Genomic DNA, 16,103 nt, shown 5'->3' on the forward strand with positions numbered 1-16,103 from the left:
TATCTAAATAAGTTAAAGTGAAGCATATGTAAATGAGTTAATTCATTCTCTAAAAAGCAAATATATTTAATATAAAGAATTGAGTGGGTTTAGTAAACAACACTCTGGGAGAAAATAAATCTTTATAAAACGTGTATTAAGATTTTCCTTTGTTCTAACTTTGTACTTCAGTGACATCAACAGTGTTTAAATTCAGCTGTGAGTGTGGACTGTGGTGTGAGTGGTAGTCGTGAAGTGCAGTCTATACAGCCTAATGCAGTGGCCTGCTCCAAATACCTCTCCAGTTCTAGACAGATCATAAATTAGAAAAGCGAGGTTTTTTTAGTTGACCCATATACCTGGATTGAAGAAAAATATTTAAAACGACAACGACAACAAGCAACAACGTCAAAAAGAAACAAGACTAGGCTGCATCCCTTAGCAAAGTTAAATAGGAAAACCAGAAAAGAGCATTACGGCCTAAGTCTCTTTACTGATGAGCTGAGTATGAAGTCTTTACTTGGTCAGTTTGTTTTTCAGAGATTGTCTTTACAGTTAGTGCTTAAGAGTAACTCTTGAAAGGCCCTTTAAGAATGGATTTATCTCAAAATGCTATTTCAGGGTTTTTTTTCCTTAATATTATTCTAAAATCTGAGCCTGAAATTCTGTATCTTATTCTAAATCTGTAGCATGTTAAATAGTTAGCAAAGATAAGTGCCTTTTGAATAATGTTCCTCTAATATATTTCTCTTTTATGTGTGTTTTTCCTAGACTGTAGGAGAAAGAAATAGCCATAACAGAATATCAGGACAAAGTAGATGCAAGAAAGAGACCTTTAGGCCAAGAACTAACAGAATCAAAATCACACAGGAATTCACACAGTTAAATTTGAAAGGAAATGAAGGTCAGAAAGAGAAAAAAAGAGTTGGCTCTAAAGTCAGTTTTGTTAATGAAAAAAATAAAGTGCATTCAAAATTTTCTCAGGCCTTTTCTGGTCCTATGTTGCAACTGGTTATTTATTTTTAAAATTTTTTTAAAGATTTATTTATTTGAGAGAGAGAGAGCGAGAGAGCATGTGCACATGTTGGGAGGGGCAGAGGGAGAAAGTCTTCAAGCAGACTCCCTGCTGAACACCAACCACCAGGCTGGACTTGATCTTAAGACCCATGAGATCATGACCTGACCTGAAACCAAGAGTCAGATGCCTGGCAGCCACCCAGGTGTCCTGGTAACTCGTTATTTAGAAGCAGTTTGGTTTTAGATGAAGCTGAGTTTATATTCCCTTCCCCCCACAGTAAAGAAATGGCCTATGATCTTGTGCTAGTCACTTAACCTTCTAAAGTACAGTTTCTCCTTGGGTATAAGGAACATCCTAATAATGACTATCATTTATTAAGCACTTACTGTGTGTTAGGCATTATACTGAGTAGTTCTCAGACATCGTCTCACTTAATGTTCATAACATATTCTGTGAGGCAGAAGTTTTCTTTCCACATTATAAATAAAGTTGGGCCAAAGTTATCCAAGTTACAGCTATTAAGTTCTAGAGACAGTCTGGCTCCAAAGCTCACGTGCATATTGTTATACTGTCTTTAGTATTAGAATCTCTCCCAGCTTTAGCCTTCTCTGACCAAACCTTTTAGAGTGTCTGACTTCCTTTGCCCAGTGTTCTCGTCTTTGACATTGCCTCTCAAGAAGGTCAAGAAGAGTTATGTGGCAGGGGCGCCTGGGTGGCACAGCGGTTGGGCGTCTGCCTTCGGCTCAGGGCGTGATCCCGGCGTTGTGGGATCGAGCCCCACGTCAGGCTCTTCTGCTATGAGCCTGCTTCTTCCTCTCCCACTCCCCCTGCTTGTGTTCCCTCTCTCGCTGGCTGTCTCTATCTCTATCGAATAAATAAATAAAAAAATCTTTTAAAAAAAAAAAAAAAGAAGAGTTATGTGGCAAAATACCTTAAAGCTCCCACAGGCTATCTACGCAGATATGGAAACTGAAGTCCGAAGGCTTTACTGTATTGTAAGAGGTCATTATGTCTATTTCGTAAAAGCATCTTATCTTACCCAAAAGGGCACTAAATAATAATAATAATGATGATAATAATAATATATGTATTTATGTAGAATAATATTATATATTACAATATTTTTATGTTTAATAATATATATATTCTTTAGAATTGAGGCTGTATTTATTGGTACTCCTCTGCTACTGTGAAATCACTTTCTGGTAGATATGGGAGGATGGCAACATTTTTTTTTATGTTGGTTAATTTGTCTTAATTTTTTAAATTTAAATTCAATTAATTGACATATAGTGTATTATTAGTTTCAGAGGTAGAGGTCAGTGATTCATCAGTTTTATATAACAGCCAGTGCTCATTACATCACGCGTGCTCCTTCATGCCCATCATCCAGTGCTATCTCAAGCTGCCGTCAAGGATACTGCTGTGCTTCTTAAAAAACAGCTGTCTCCTTTGAACAGGTTATTGATCTCATCAAGGTGAGGATGGAGCATCTGGTATTAAAATACAATGCTAATAAAATGTCCAATGAAAGCCACTTTGAAAAAAAATGTGGCATATTTTCCACATATTTACTTTTGCTGCCCGTGTGGGTTGAATTAATCAAGTTACACTGCTTTCTTGAGACAGTGTGTCTTGGTGTGAGGCGGACATGGGTTCCAATCTTGACACTGCTTGGTGCTGGCTCTATTATAACCACAGGCTTTTTCAGGTATCCAATAGTATTAACATCTACTTTTATATACTTTTATATAGTATAATACTTTTATATAGTATAATACTTTTATATAATATTAACATCTACTTTTAATAAGTAGTATTAACATCTACTTTTGAGGCCTTTTGTAAGGATTCAGTGTGAGAATGTTTAAGACATCTGGAAAATCATGAACACTCAGCAATTGTTAGCTGCCTTCCCTCCCGTGATGGTATATTCACTTTAATATATAACATCATTTTCATTGGCTTTCTTTGTGAAAATAAATGCCAGATCTAAATATGCTAGTATAAATATAAGGGTATTGGGGTATATACTTAAAATTTTAACTCTGTTTTTTTATTAACATTGAAATTACTTTATTAACTGTGATGCCTAACAGCGTTCTCTTTAGCCCCAGTTATACCTATTAAAATGTTGTAAATTATTTGGAACACATCTGAGGCTTATGAGATGATTTCCTGGTGTTTGAAGATTGTGATATAAGCAAGAAAGTAATATAGGTTAAGAATTTTAATATTATTGGAAAAATTTAAAACATAACTTCCTTTATTGAAGCTTGGCAAGCAAACATTAAGAAACAGGGACTAATTTATAATAAATGTTCAACTGGTGCTTTAGCGATGTGGTTTTTCTATGACACATAATAAAGAGGTAGAGAAAGGGACTTTCCTGAGTGATCAGAGTGTCTTTCAGTTTATATGTTCAATGCCAGGAATTTTAGAACCACACAAGCCACACCTGAGGAGATGGGCAGGACAGATGGGAGTGAAGCATGACAATTTTGCATATTGTATGCAAAGTACCATGAAACACAATCCTCCTTCCTGCCCCCACCCTTGATGCACACACACATTCTTCCCTTATATCAACTCAAAATTAGAGAAAAAAAAACCTTTTTGCCCCAACTTGATGGTGTACAGTAACTTTGTTCAGGTATTTTGCAACCATTTATAAAGGAGAGGTCATTTTAGGGCAAGTCCTTTTACCCTGATTTACTTAGAGGAATAAATAGTAATGTCTGGTTATTATATTTAAAAAAGGGGGAGGGTAGAATCCCACAATTTGAGCCAGTATTAAGAACTTTAAAAAAGATTATGAAACTCAAGTATAATGCTACAAACACTGAGGACAAAAACTAACCCCCACACAGTTTAAAGACCATGGATAATGCAGTCACTATGTGAAGAAGAAAAGATTACTAACAGACTTCTCTTCAAAGGAAAGGAGAGGAATATCAATTCTTCATACAAAATGAATTCGTATGATTGATTTCAGTAAAATATAATGGTAAAGAATCCTGGAATTTTGATGTCCTTGGGTAACTACAATGTACATTCTACAGCCTAAAGCTAGGGAGAAAATAATCTTAAGAAAAAAATAATCTAGTTATCGTCATCAGTCTGACGTGGACAGTGGTGGACAGTGGAATGAAGAACGGAAATCTTTGGTCTGATGACTCCCTAAAACATGTCCTCCTGGGTGGGTGGCAGAGGGCAGGTGGGGAAGAAGAGCTAGCTAAGAGCATGGTGCACAACACTGCCGGAATATTCTGGAATGCTGGTGATCTTCCAGTAATTGGAACGCATCTGGCAAGTGATATAGATTCCCAGACTCATATGTCACAGTTGACTTGCATGTTGCCAACCTTGTATTAACTTCAAAGCATAAATTTAGATCCACTGTGAATTACATTTAGATCCAAAGTGAAATCGAGATCCACTGCATCCTTGAATGTAACTTAATAAAAGGTGGGGAGGAGGCTTTTGTTGCATTTTGTCATTTCCAGATATCCGCCTCACAGAAAGGATGAGAACAGTAGCAAAACACTTCTGCTTCCACTTCCCTTTACTCCTCTCATCTCGCTCCTTCCTCTACTGTGAGAATTAGGAAAAGAGAAAACACTATAAGCACCTGTTGCTTGTTCTTTTCTGTCTTGGGATTCTGGACATTTAAATGGAAACTAAAGCATGATTGAGACCTGGCTTGTTCAGAACCCTGATTAATGTTTTTTTATTTCAAGAAATGTTTGCTTTAATTTTTCATGAGAACTTTAAACAGATTTAAGAAGTTTAGGCTACATCAAATCCGTTTTAAATTTGTTTGTCTTCTTGGATTAAGGTTCATTCTGTTATTCCATGATTTCAAATCATTACCTTTCTCTTATTAAGGTAAGAACAAACTTTTTTTTTTTTTACCTTTGCTAATTACTGCTGCTTCTTCCTGCCTTCTGGGAGAACACCTGTTATTCAGTTTTTGACACACTGATCTCTCTGAGCCTGAGATTCTATCAATTCTCATCTTTTCAACTATATCCTATACAAAATTTCTGAAACTTCCATTTTCGATTTTCTCCTCTTCCCTGAGTCTCAGGCACATAGTTCCAGTGACTCACCGTGTGTGTCCCCTGGGGTATATCGGGACCATTTAAACTTTACCAGCTCTCCTCCTCATCTGTTATGATGAGGAGTTCTTTAAACATAAAACCTTGGAATTGTTTCAGCTCACTGCTTTCCTTCATTGACTATAGCTATCACCATATTACATGGATTTTTCCATTTTGAAATGTTCTTTAGATTCATCTGTATTAGTTAAGAGATCAGTTTGCCAGTTATCAGGAAGTGCCAAAATGGCTGGATTAAACACGATGTAAATGTAGTTTTATGTTGTGTATAGCTCAGGCCGATGGTACAGGGGTAGAATAGTGGCATGGCCATGTTAGGAATGTAGTCTCCTTCCATCCTGTTGCTTGTCATCCCCAAAGTCTTGATTGTCCTTGTCTGCTTGATGAATGATGGCTCAGCACCGTGGGTACAGACCAATGTTGAAAAAGGGGACAAGAGGAGGCAGAGGCCACATTCCCCTCTCTTTCAGGGTATAACCTAGAAATGAAATACATGACTTCTGCTCATAGTCCATCTTTAAATGACAAAATCCAGTTCCATGGCCTTATTTAGCAGCATGGGAGGCTTGGTTACATGGTCCTTAGCTGTGTGCCCAGCTAAACTTCCTATTTCTATAAAAGACAAGGAGTAGAGCTAACTTCGGGAGCCAACCAGCAGCATCTGCTACACCTTCCTTACTCCAATTTTATTGCCTTTATCCTATGGTGAGCCTTTATTGCCCATTGCCAAGATTATTTCTACAGACCTTTAGCTGGATTTATTGATGGCTCATTATCAAGCCACCCATTCTTTCTTTTAAAGAGCCACTTTTTTTTTCTCTTGTTTAACCCGTGCTCTTAACCTTCAAAGCTCTTAAGAATCTGGTCCTATTATACCTGTTTCTAATCTTTTTTTCAAAGTTCATTCATTCATTGATTCATTTATTTATCCAGTAAATATGTGTTGAGTGACTACTCTGTGGTCAGACATGGAGTCATTTATTTTCCTAAACTAGTGCTGTGGATGGAAACATCTTCATGAATGTACATACTTGCTAATGTCACAATGATTCATTTCTTTGAAGCTAGTTTTCTCCATTGTCATGCTTGAGAGGTTAAATACATTTTAAGAACAGCCTTTTGAAGCGAGGTTTTGCAGTCGAAGTGGTTAATTTGCTTTCAGGAATCAGATGATGTTCACTTGACACATTTCAACTTTCAGGTTTTTATACATTTTAGAACTATGATTTGCTTTTAAAGACAAAATGAAAATAGAAGAATGCTTAATGGAAGCAGCTGTAATGGATTTAGTAGCTCATTGAAATTGTAAAATTGTTCAAATGCAAGCATGAACTAAGGATTACCTCATGTGTTACAGTCGTCCAGTTGCTTCTTTGTTCCCGAACACCTTAACCTCCTCATCCTCAGTCCTGCAGACTGAGGTGTGACGTGTATATCACAGAACACACCTTGTTTGGACTTTGTCCTCTAGACTACATTTTCTTCTTTTTCTATAATCCTAGGTGATACAGAGACAGACATTTACTTAATACAACTGATCTGACATTGTTTTTGTATTTGTTCTTTATTCTTTCAGAGAAGATGCTGGACAAGGTCCAGGTCTTGGGCAAGGTATGTGAGGCTGAATTGTACAAATATAGGGTCAAATCTTTATTTAAATTTTTTATATTTTTTTCATCATAGAGTTTTTAAACTACTTTTGATTTTTTAAAAAAATTGCATTAAGTATTATGTATCTTGACTTCTGAGGATTCTGGGACCTCCTGAAATCTTGTGTTTGAGGTGCGCCGGATCCTTCTTCTTTATGTAAATTATTTGTATATCGATATGGCTGGCTGCTTCAGTCATTAATTCTTTCAAGTTAGGAAATGTATATTTCAAGGAGAAAATAAATACTCATTATTTTACCAAACTCTAGAAGCAAAATAATCTTAAATGCCATCATATCATCGTAGTTTAAGTATTTACATTTACAACTGGGATCAGATCAGGATACACAGGGAAGCCACTCCATGAAGACAAGGCAGGGGCATTTGAAGGGGAAGATGAAAAAGTGCCCGGTTTGAGTAACTTCAGCTGTTTTATTCCATTCTGTCTTGAAATGGCTGCTCTGGTTCCACCCAGACTGGTAGCCTCATCTCTACTGGCAGTGTGGTTATGTCATTTTCAGACTACATCTTTGGAGGAGGAGAGGAGGAGGAGGAGAGAGTGGGTGGAGCCTAGGAGCTGCTTTAACCAGAGCAGTTCTGTATGTATCTGTCTTACATATTGGCCATCTGCTAAAAAATTCATTTGGAAAAAAAAATTTAAAAAAAGTTTGAAAATCACTGGACTAGATAATTCACAATTCTGAGTGTACATGTAGTTCTGATATGATGGATTTCTGCTGACCTACCCACACCTTGATCTGCTTCTCTTGTCAGTCATACAACAAACACCCTTTGGTGAGACCGCTGCCTTCTCACCTTCAGTATCTCCTAACCTTCATATATAATACTGTAGATTTAATAGTAGTTCTAAGAGAGCTGGTAGAGAGAATTAGACCTTGTGCAGTAGCAATGTCCTACAGATTCTGCATCTTATATTGAAGTTCAGGAAGAACATAGTAAAATACCCAGTTATATCATTTTTATTTCATTTTAAATTTCTGCCAATGTATCTAATATATACGATAATTTAAAATATAACATAACTTATATTAGTCTATTAGTAGAGTGATACTTACAATTTATAAAAATAAGTATTTATAAATAGGAGATGTGCACTCAAAACAATTTTGTTGTTGTTGTTAGGGGCATGCCACTGTTCTTGAAACCTTTTCAGAAATTACTGCTCTTCTGCTAGTAAAATTGTTGATGGTTGATAACCTAGGATAAATAGAGACTCTCCCAGTCTCTTAATCTTTAGCATATCCCTCATAAATCTAAATTTTGATGTGTGAGTTATCAAAAATATGTTTGGAATAGTATTTTCAAACTCCATCCCATAAGTGTACTTGGATGTAACATAAGCTGCAAAGAGGTAGAGAAGGAAAAATAACTATGTCGGCATACTATTTTTTGTTTGTTTCTTGGTTCTATTACAATGGGCAGAAATAGTGGAAAATTCATAAAATGAAAACACTAATACGATAAAGGTATACAATAGGGATTTTTTAAAACATGCATTTGAAAGACACAAATAACAATGTTTAGTCTTATCAAACTGACTTTAAATTGGGTTCCAGTTTGTAGTTTCTACTAGAACTTTGCCAAGAACTGTATGTAGATGTTTGAAAAAATTGAGACTACAAAAGTATGTTTTTGTAATCTTGTTTTTTAGGGGTGAATATTTACATTATATTACATAGATTTTGAAGCTTATAAATTTTTATTTTGTTACTACTTCCCCCATGATTGTGTTTTCATTTATTTTTCTCTTCCTCTTCTCAGTTCCTTATATTTGGCCTGAACAAATTAGACTCAACTGAGGAGAAATAGTCCCAGACACAGAGTGAGAGGAACAGTGCAAACCATATGGGAAGCTGGGTACAGGAACAAGGTTAAAAGGTGTCCATTTTGGATTTTAAAATTCTTTCACAGTGATAAAGTATGCATTCAGGCAGCTCTGAGTCTGAAAAATACCTCATGCCCCTTGACACTCAACAGATATTTATTTTATTCCTCCTACCATGTACAAAATGTTTTGCAAGAGGAAAGAGTCATAGCCAATGTCCTCAAAAGGCTTTAAAAAATTATGTGAGGTGGAGATGGGAAAGCAGTAATCAGAAATTTGTAAGTTCAATAATGGAGATACACCAGAGTGTTTTGGAGCACAGGGGAGGGAACATACTAGCCCAAAGAGCATAGAAGTCTTCTGGGAAAGGGGTGCCCAAGTTAACCCTGAATGAATGAATATATGCTAGCCGGGGGATGGGGAAGGGATTGAGGGCAAAGAACCTCAGTCACAGGGGCAATATAAATAAGGCAAAGGGGTGCCATTAACTGGGTATGACCTCAGAGCTTTGGGATTAATGCAGGTTGGGCATGGTGAAGGAGAGGTGGATTGGGACCAACTCCTGGAGGGCACCATACACGCTGTGAAAGGGCTTGGACTTGATCCTGTGGGTGATGGGAAAGCTGTGAAGGATTAGTTATAGAATGACCGTTAGCATATTTACTTTGAAATAATTCCATCTGACATCTGAGTAAAGAGTGGATTTGCAGGAAGCAAGAATGCACGCAAGAAGAGTCATTTAGGATGTTGTTGCAATAGTCCAAGAAGAGTGAATTGCAGGCTGGCCAAAGGTAGTAGGTATGTGGTGGAAGGAATTTGCAAAGTGCCCTCTTGCTTTCAGTGGCCAGTGTGAATACTGATAGTTCATACCCCTATAATTTTTCACCCTTCTTATGTCAGGTGCTCAACCCTGAGATACAGGGCCCATTCTGTGAACAGGAATTATATGTACATTGTTTATCTTTGTTTCTAGGAGCAAGCTTGTTGTATTCCTTTCACATGGTGCCCATTTGGGTAGTGGGAATATTGGTACAATGCCTCAGGACACTTAAGAAAGAGTAAAAAATTTTTCTACAGTCACATTCCAAAAAGATAATAAGTTTCTACAATTTCCCAAAGATGTAGTCATGCCAAATATTTTCTAGCAGTTATTTTTCTATGGCTACAAGTATTTGCTGTAATGGACAGTCGCTTTTAGATGATGACTTTCTCAACTTGACGTTAATCCCTAATAGCACTGGTGCAGTAATTATGCACTGCATTTTGTAGCTGGCAATCCTAGGTACTAACACCTGGTATTTGAAATGAAGGCCTTTTGATTTTTAACGGAAAATTTTATTGTAGAGGTTTTGCTTTTCTTAAGAAAGTCAAGTCATAGTGTTTACCAGTTGAAACTCTATAAAAACAAAATGATTAAAATTTGTTAATCTAGGGGCAACTGGGTGGCTCAGTCAGTTAAGCATCTGCCTTCAGTTTGGGTCATAATCCCAGGACCCACATCCGTTCCTTGCTCAGCGGGGAGTCTGCTTCTCCTCTGTCCCTCCCCCGCTCATGCTCTCTCTCTCTCTCAAATAAATAAATAAAATCTTTTAAAAAAATAAAATAATTTTGTTAATCTAACTGAATTTATTCCTTTTCTGGTTCTTAATAGCTTTTCTTTATTATTAATTTACAGGAAAGAAAGCTTATCAGAGTTTCTTCCTAAACCTCTTGGAAATAACAAAATATTTTAATCAGAGACTTGTAAGTATCTTTTCTTCTTTATTTAGAGAATTAGATATTGATTTTATGGAAGAACTGACTCCTTCAGGAATACACTTGACAGGATATAGCTATACAATCTGAGTTGGCATACAAAATTTGGGTGAGAGTAAAACACAGAAAATCACCTCTCAAAAAACAAAACAAAGAAACCAAGATCTCAGTCAGAAACCCTTCTTCAAATCTATCTATAGCTAGTGAATATTTGAATTATTTTTTGGCAATTTCTATTTCTAGGTGTTATTTTCATTACTTTTTCCCCCTTTGTGAAAATATCTGTGTGTCCACATATTTTAGCAAGTCTGTAACATCAATGAGAAGGAAGAGGAAAAGGGTAGGGTGTGAACACAGGAAAGGGAAGAATTTGTATTCTGCTAAAAGTTACATGGCTTTGGACGACTTTGTATTTTCCAATTACACTTTCAGTGAATTTTTTTTTACAAAATCAAAGCTAAGTCTCATAATAGCTAAGGTTCAGTCAGTTTCATCTTATTTTTGAAATGTCTAGTGCTCTGCTAGATCCCACACTGGCCAGCTCAGGAACACGGAATCAGGGGACCCTTCCTGCTTCAATTTAGCAAAAGGTCAAGAGAAGCACATCTTTTCGCGAGCATGTATTTTTTATCAGATAACTTGAGAAGACTCAATGAGAAAAAAAAAAACAACAAAAAAGCCCCTTTATCCTAAAAGTGTATCTGTAGCAACAGCATTTAATATATTATTCCCTGAAAGACATTTGAAATCTAATGTAGTCCTATTCTAGCACTAAGACAAATAGTTGTCATACTGAGTTGAAGAGCACAGAGTCTAGGGCCCATGGAGTAAAGAGAGATTAATAAAGCAGTCAGGTAACTAAGGTCTGGAGCTGAGTGGGTTCTTCACTAGGTGGTAAGAGTTTAGCATACTTCTGGGCTTCTCAACTGTAAATATTTGTGTTTGAAGATTGTTGACTAGAAATGATGACTACCTGACATCATTTTATGATTCTATGACTCCCTGAAACTTTGTTGCTTAGTAGTTAATAGTCATTTTATCTTGGATAATCTATGATTATTATAATGACATTAGCATTTGTGTAGTAGCTAATAAAATCAACCAACAGGAACTGAGACATATTTCTAGCTTGCTTCATCAGATAAGATCTCAGCAAATTGTTTGATTAAAAGGTGTACTGAAATATTAATTACACATTCTGTCACAATATAGGTGGTTTCCTAGCTACGTGACATTAATTTTTAGTTCCAATGCATCCAGATTTGAATCTTGTGTGTTTCAGCAAGTTACCTGAATTCTCTAATGCTTCAATTTATCAGTAAAATGAAGTTAAAAATGCTTACGTGATAGGCTTATATGCGGATTAAATGAAATGATAAAACAGTACACTATAAATACTGAAATAAACCTATACTACAATGTAATTTCCTATTTTTACTATATTGTTTCATAGACTTTGAGGTTTTGCCCACATAATGATTTCATTTGTCCCTGTACATAAACTGTTTATAAAATCATTGAAAGAATTGTGAGAATGGAGATTTTTGGCCACATTCCCAGATATTTTTTTAAAGATTTTATTTATTTATTTGACAGAGAGAGAGAGACAGCCAGAGAGAGAGAGGGAACATAAGCAGGGGGAGTGGGAGAGGAAGAAACAGGCTCCCAGTGGAGGAACCTGATGCAGGGCTCGATCCCAGAACGCTGGGATCACGCCCTGAGCCAAAGGCAGACACTTAACGACTGAGCCACCCAGGCGCCCCCATTCCCAGATATTTTTAACAAGCATCTCAGATAATTCACATGAAAATGACCTACAAGCTACTCTTCAAGAAACACAAATTTTCTTTTAAAAATTAGCCTCAAAGTAGTTGATTTATCAAATCACATGGGAACTTTGTACAAAATACATATTCCTAGGGCTCCATCTTGGATATTCCAATTTGGCAGATTTGGAACAAGGCTTTGCAACTGTGTTTTAAACATGTTGCCATGCCGATTTTGATATTTTCAAACCACTGTTCTACAACCTCACCATATCTCTAACTTTTAATTGATAAAGCTTACAGCTGTGCTTACCGTATGTAGATGAGGGGATATCATTATGGGTCAATGCTTCAATTAGTCCAGTTCAAGTTCCAGGAGTGAAGAGATGAGCTTGAATGTCTGCTTTTGCCTACATTAAACAGATTGACAGTCTTCTCTACCTTGGTTGTGTTGCTGCTTTAAGTAAATCAAGCCAAGCCCATAAATTGCGGAACCCCCGAATGAGAAGGGGCTGTTGGAGACCATCTACTTTAAACCCTTTGTTTTACAGAGGAGGAAAATGAGGCTCAGAGGTTTGCTGAAGGCCAGAGGACAAGACTAGAACTAACACTTGGATTCCTGTTCCCAGCTCAGTTCCATTTCCATTACAGCCAGTTGACTTTGATTCTGCCATTTCAATAATGTGCAACCTGTGAAACCCACTCAGCTACTCTTGGGCTGGTGTAGGCTTCCCAGCAGGCATAGAAAGTGCTGTATGAGTCAGCTTTCCTACTTAACTGTTCAGGTGTCTGAAAGTGACAGTTTCTTCCTTTCCATCTCCAGTTCTCTATCTTGAATAACAAAGAGGCAGGAAGGTCACTGAGGAACTGAAGGTACTCCCCAGGAGCGGCAGCCTGTTCCAGCAGTGGCACCATCTTCTCAGTTGCCTTCCTGATTCTTTTTCTTAGCTAGAGTCATCTGCTTTTTCTCCATCTCTGTATCTCTAGATGGCAGAGCCGTCATTACTTTTGTCTGTCATTTTACTCTTGCATCATTTTCTCTTAGCATTCTTTACATCATGTTAGTTGCCCTCATTTGGACACCATTTAACTGTAGAGTGCCATTAAGTTCAACAAATGTTAAATACTACTGTGTCCCAAGAATAGTCTTGGGTACCAGAAATGTAAAATGAAGCTAGCATGGTCCTAGTTTCAGAAGAGTTTACAGTATCATGGGGAAGGAGATCAGTATAACAAATCTGCAGGAGTGCTTGAGAGTGTTACAGTAGCCACGGCTACCACTTCAGGAGAGTCAAAGAAATATTGGGAATGGAAGTGACATCAGTCTGTTTTGTGTGAAAAAATCTTAACCCACAGGATAAATGTAACATTTTGCAACGACATGAAGAGAATGTTTCTAAGACTTAATGAAGAGAGCTAATGCAATCAGAGACTAATAAGGTAGGTGTTGGCATGATGGTGAGAAAGGGACACTGCAACGTGTAGCAGGAGACCTGGGTCTTCTGCTCATACTACCAGCCCCAACCTATGTGACTTGCGCCAACCCAGTGAGACTCTTCAGGCCCCACTTGAGTGCTCACTCAGTTCATTCAAATAATGAAATTCAAGTAATAGGCTGTCCTACATTTTTGAGATACAGTCAGGTGGAGGAAAAGTTTCCTCCCAGACAAAGTGCTATCTGAGCCAAAGCCTCAGTTTTGAGTAGGTTTTGATTGGGTGAAGAGAATCTTTGGAAGGAGAATGCTCCAGCCAGGAGGAACAGCATCCATCCATTGGCCTGAGTCTGGAGGTGAAGGAAGTATTTCTGAGAGCTACAAGTCCTGAGTGGGGAGCAGTTTCTTTCAGCTGCTGGACCACAGGGGAGGAGAAGCAAGAGGCAAGGCTGGGATATAAGCAGAATGTAGATCACGCAGGGTGTTGTTAGTCCTGCTAAGGAACAAGGTGACTTTTTCTTGGCTTAAGGAGAATGGCCAAAAAGCTGAGATAGTTAAGATTTGCATGGCTAGCATAAAGAATGGAAGAGGAAAAGAAAACTGAGGCAGGATAATCAGTGAAGGGGATAATCCAATCTGGAGATATTGGTGACCTTAACTAGGTTAGTAAAAGAAAGTGAGCAGAGCAGTTGGTCCATCATTTAAAGAGCTATTTAGAGAATAGAGTTTATATGACTTGATGGTCATGGAGGTGAGGGAAAAGGATGCCTGCTGGGCTTCTGACCTGTGCAACTGGGTGGATTTTAGTGTTGTTCATGGAGAAAGAAACCCAGGAGGAGGAACCGTTTCAAAAGGAATTCAAGAATCTCTAACATGAGGGGATGAAACCGATCCGTCCTGGGGCTCTTCATACTAACTGACCTTCCGCATGCTGAGAATATCACACACGTCACACTTAGTCTTCTTAGCTGTGGGAGGTAGTATTCTGTGCTCAAAAGATGTGAAAGCTGAGGCTCAGAGAGCTTAATGCCTTGTATAAGGTCCCTTAGCTAATAAGTAGTGGAGCCAAAAGTTCAGACCAGAGCTAAACCAGGTGTATTCCATTCTAAAGCACATACACATTCTATTTTATCACTTCTCTTTCCCTTTGAGTCTGATATGTGTAATTCTGTGAAAATAGGTCATTTGTAGAATACAAATAACTTTAGACTTTATGGATTGTTAAATTGAAGGCATAAACTCTACCATCTAACTGATCATTATCTCTCACCTGTAATACTGCAATTGTCTCCAAACTCATCCCTTGAATCCACTCTTCTTTTCCAATCTGCACCGAAGTGATCTTTGTAAAGCTCAATTTTGACGATCATGCTATTGCTTCAAAAATGTCAATGACTTTCCATTGCTGTTAGAATAGAACAAATCCTTAACATGCCCCATAATGTAGCCACTGTTAACTGACCCACTTCATCTTGTGCCATTTTCCACTGCCTTCTCTGTGTTTAGGCCACACTGGCCTTCCCTCAGCTTCTGAAATGTGCTATGTTTTCCTCCTCTGCATGAAATACTCTTCTTTTGCCTCTATATCAACCAGATAGCTCCTTTTCTTCATATCTCAGCTTATATTGTTAATGAATCAGCCTCTGATACACTCACAAATGATTTTTCATCTAAGACCACAGTTTGTATTTATATGTGGATTTGTGTTCATTATTTTTTTCTCACCCATTAGATTCCATGAAAGTAGTTATTTAACTGTTTTGCCAGGCATATAATTTGCACACAATAGATATCTTTGAAGCAAATTAATAAATTTATAAAAGAATGAATGTGATTCTACATTAGTTAATTTATATTTGATTATTTATTTGGTTTATTATTTAGAATTGAAAAAGAACATTTTCTTTGTTCCCATAAAATAGTTTCAGTTATATACGACATTGTTTTTTAATATCTTGATGATATAGTATTTCCCCTGATATCATATTATAATTGTTTTTCCTTTTCTGAAGTCAATTTTCTTTTGCACAATAAATGAAGCTAATTCCGACAGCATGGTGGTAATTACTGAATTGACATTTTTTGGGTTAAACCAATTAAACCAAAGCAATTAAAACTTGGAAATGGCAACTATAAAAGAATAATATGTCATCATTCAGTGTACCAATGAAGAATGGAAATGTGTTATAATTAGTTTGTAAATGTCACATCTTTATTGCACTTGCTAATTAAATGAGACTTTTCCATCCCAGCCTTACTGAAAATAATTTGGAATTTTCAGGAGTGATATTTTATTTTTTTCACTCAAGAATGATTATCTGCCATGTGATTATCATAGTCTAACAAATAAAGCTTGGCTAAGGCCTAGTGAAGAATGCCACTAATGTGTGAGCCCTTAGCCCTCAATGGTGGTAGGCTTTCAGTGCTCAAAATAGGCTACCAGGACTCTGGACTGAACAAATGATGGGGCTGGATTGGGATGGAATGTAGCATAAGATTTTTGCAATCTATTCTACAGATAACATTGCTGAGACCC

At 37.2% G+C, this 16,103-nt stretch overlaps 1 protein-coding gene across 12 annotated transcripts in view; it reads left to right on the forward strand.

Moving 5' to 3' along the window:
* The window catches only part of PKIB (cAMP-dependent protein kinase inhibitor beta), a 194,058-nt gene that overhangs the window by 142,120 nt on the left and 35,835 nt on the right, over nt 1–16,103 (forward strand). For 7 of the 12 annotated variants that reach the window (XM_034669065.1, XM_034669068.1, XM_034669070.1 and 4 more), the window contains one exon: nt 10,289–10,356. The exons of 2 other annotated variants lie outside the window; for them this stretch is intronic. The gene's annotated coding sequence lies outside the window, so the exon portion shown is untranslated. Of the gene's footprint in view, nt 1–6,694; nt 6,730–10,288; nt 10,357–16,103 lie in introns of all 12 variants that reach the window. 3 more of the 12 variants (XM_034669064.1, XM_034669073.1, XM_019800136.2) reach the window with 1 other exon arrangement.

The sequence above is a fragment of the Ailuropoda melanoleuca genome, chromosome 10 (genome assembly GCF_002007445.2).
Source record: "Ailuropoda melanoleuca isolate Jingjing chromosome 10, ASM200744v2, whole genome shotgun sequence".
Taxonomy (NCBI): Eukaryota; Metazoa; Chordata; class Mammalia; order Carnivora; family Ursidae; genus Ailuropoda; species Ailuropoda melanoleuca.